This window comes from Ictidomys tridecemlineatus, chromosome 10 (genome assembly GCF_052094955.1).
Source record: "Ictidomys tridecemlineatus isolate mIctTri1 chromosome 10, mIctTri1.hap1, whole genome shotgun sequence".
Taxonomy (NCBI): domain Eukaryota; kingdom Metazoa; phylum Chordata; class Mammalia; order Rodentia; family Sciuridae; genus Ictidomys; species Ictidomys tridecemlineatus.
In genome coordinates this window covers 104,471,312-104,474,788 of record NC_135486.1, presented here as the reverse complement: position 1 = coordinate 104,474,788, position 3,477 = coordinate 104,471,312, and positions in this window count along the sequence as shown.

The window sequence follows — 3,477 nt, the reverse complement described above, 5'->3', positions numbered from 1 at the left end:
GATGGTCTCCGGTCACCTGGGGTTTGAGTCCCAGAGGAGCTCCTTTTTACCTGGGTCCCTGGGCCATCCTCCCCTTGCCTGGGCCTCAGATTCCTCATCTATAATGTGGGGTCACAGGTCCTTTCTTGAGCCTCAAGGGAGTGGAGAGGCACACGGAGTCAGGATCTGGGGAACTCTGGTGATCCAGGGCAGCCCCAGCCCATCCTGGCCCCCTCCAGCCTCTATCTAGCCCTCCACTGTGCTGGGTGGCCTCCAACCAGGGCCTCTCTCTCTGCAACAGACCACCTGACCTGGGCCACACTTCCTCCTCCCCCTCCACCCCTCCACACACACTCACTCAGAGGCTTCTCTGCTTCTGAGGCCCCCTGCCCAGCTGCTGGGCTCAGATGAAACAGACACTGTGTGTTTTCTTTGGGAGGGGCGCTAATCTGCTGGAACAGGGGCCTCTCAACCAGCCAGTTCTCAGAGCAGCCGGGGGTCAGGGGTCAGGAAGGTGAGGACAGGGAGGTGCTGGGACTCGGCAGGGGCTGGGAACAGGGGTCTAGGGGCCCCCCAGCCCCTGTGAATCTGCCTGAAAATCCAGCCAGCACCGTACATAGGGTAGCAGGAGGAAGCCCCAGACACCACCACCCGCCCCCCACGGAGGCCCAGCTATCTGCCTCTTCCTGGTCGCCTGGGACTTGCTCTCTTCCTGGGACGGGTTGCTCAGCACCTCCCCCAGCCACTTGTCCCCAACACCCTCAGTTAATAGGAAACCCCCAAGGGCACCTGGTACAGGACTGGCTCCGAATGGCACCACAGATATCACAGCACGGCCACAGGGGCCCAGGTGGAGGGGGCCCGGATGGGACTTGTCACGTATGAGGACTCTTAGGAGGAAAGCTCTGTTCTGAAGCTGAGGTCCACACAGATGTCCCCAGGGCCCTGGCAGTGCCACAGGGAAAGGACATCAGGGAGGGTCCCCCTTTCTTTTCTGAGCTCTGAGTCCTTCCTGCACATCTACAGACCCCTGAGTGGTTGTGGAAGAAGGTTCCGGCACATGGAGAGACCCAGTCCAGCCTGGAACAGCCGCTCAGCTGGTGTTCCCCGGGTCTGAGTCCACATCTGGCCAGCACATTGTCGGCCCACCTCCTTCCATCCCAGGCGGGTGCACCCTGCTGAGGCCCAACAGGACACCCCGGCCCACCAGGCCTGGGAGCTACCGAGCAGGGGCAGAGAGGGGGAAAGGGGGAAAAGGGGTGGTGGGTGATACAGCCCCCCCCCCGCTCCCCTCCCCAGTCAGGCTCATGTGAGCTGCCTGGGGGCGGGGGAGGCAGTAGGCTCCTGGGGCCATCATGTACCTGGGCTCCTTCCCGTGGGCACAGACACTTCCGCTCACAGCCTCTGAAAAGCCCCTGGCATGGGCACCCACAGCCTAGAGGCCCGGGAGTCGCCTGCCTATGCCCTTGGCCACCCACCCACCCTCTTCTCCAGACCTCTCAGCCCTCTTGGTCCCCTGCCAAATCTACTTGAGAGGGGGTGGACCTGGTGCCCAGCTGGGCGGAGCCCTGTGTGGTGGAGACAGGGTCTCTCTTACCAGCACCCCCGGGTCCCTGAGTGGACCCACAGGCATGAAGGGACAGCTCAGTACCTTGGCTCCTCTGCTCCGCCTTGACCACTCCCCAATCTCACCTGTTTGTAGAATAGAGACGGTGCTCTTTCCAGACTGGCAGGAGGGACAGAGGAGGCCACGTCTTGGAAAGGTCTGGTAAACTGCTCGGTGCTGCCAAAACATTTGCAGAATGTGCTCTTGGCCAGGAGAAGGTGCCAAGGGAGGGGGGCCTCCCTGGCCTCCAAGTCTCATGGGCCCTGGCCACTGAGAGGGGGCCACACGGCCACCCAGACCCGCTCCCACGCCCCCACCCAGCTGTCCTCCCTTTTCTGGGGTTGGGCCAGGGAGGAGCCAGGCTGCTTGAGGACCCGCAGGTTTGGCCTCCGCCAGGTGACAGATCCCTTTGATGTTCTCATGTACCTTTCACGGTGACCAGGGTGTTAGCACAGTTAGTCCATCAGCCCTTGAGAGGGACTGGCCCTGCTGGACCTAAGGACCCCTGAACAGAGGGGGAAGGCAGGCTCCTGAAGGACAGAATGTTTCCTGCCCAGGGTACGGACACTGTGACACTCAGAATCCCAACAGCCATCAGAGTGGGGGCTCTGGCCTGGCCAAGAGGGGTCCAGGGGCCCTTCCTGGAGGAGGCCCCTGATCTGAGCTCTAAGCCAGCATGGGGAGGGGGCCAGCAGGGCACAGAGAAAGAGGCCCAGGCTCACCCCAACTACTCCCAAGGAGCCTAGGCCTGGCCCAGGACCCCCCTCTTGAGACCCTGTGATATGGGGGGCTGCAAACTCCCCACTCAAACCACGTGCCCTCTGTCCTGCTTGAAGGAGTGTCCACATTGTGTTGCGGGTGTGACTTTAAGGCCTGGGTGGCTTCTGCTGGTCCCTCTGGAATACTTGGTGGGGGGGTACCAGGGATCAAAAGTTGCATCGAATCCCAAACCAGGTTTGTGAAACAAGATTCTACCAGAGCTGGATGCGGCGGCACACGCCTGTGATCCCAGTGACTCAGGAGACTGAGGCAGGAGGACAGCAAGTTCAAGGTCAGCCTCAGCAACTGAGTGAGACCCTGTCTCAGATTTAAAAAATAAATAAATAAAAAGGTCTGGGGATGTAGCTCAGTGGGAGAGCACCCCTGGGTGAAATCTTCAGTACAAAAAAAAAAAAAAAAGAAAAAAATTCTGCCAGAAAGCCCCACCCGGCCACCACTTGCAATAGGAGTCTAAGTTTGTCCTCTCTGGGCCTCCGTTTTCCCATTAGTACGAGGCCGGGGTAGGGCCTTCTAGTCCTGAGTTCTTGTGTTGACCACTACAAAATCTGCGGGAGATTCCACAGGGATGACGAGGGTGCTGGTGCAGAGCAGGACATTCCCTTCTCCCCTGCACCACCCTCCCCGCCCTCCCCGTGTGGCCGCGTCTCCAGGCAGCACACCTGCCTGGGAAGAAGAGCCTGCAGTCTCAGTCTGCTCCTTTATGGAGGTGCTCTCCTGTAGCCCTGGGCAGCTGCTCCCTACGTGGACTGGGAGTCCAGGCACTGAAACGGGTGCCTCAGACTAGCCATGAACATGGGGGCAACTGCATAACCTCGTTTGCCTGAGCTTTCTCCTGGGGAAACCAAGAGTAGTCCCTGCCTCCCAGGGCTGTGAGGACCCTGTGCTCCGCGGCTCATAACAGCCCCCAGCAACTTAGGCTGGGATGATGAGAATCGCGTGCTCCAGCCCTGCACGGTGGCGCACGCCTGTGATCCCTGCAGCTCCGGAGGCTGAGGCAGGAGGACCATGAGTTCAAAGCCAACCTCAGCCATGGCGAGGTGCTGAGCAACTCAGTGAGACTTTTTCTCTAAATAAAATACAAAATCAGGCTGGGGATGTGGCTCAGTGGTCAA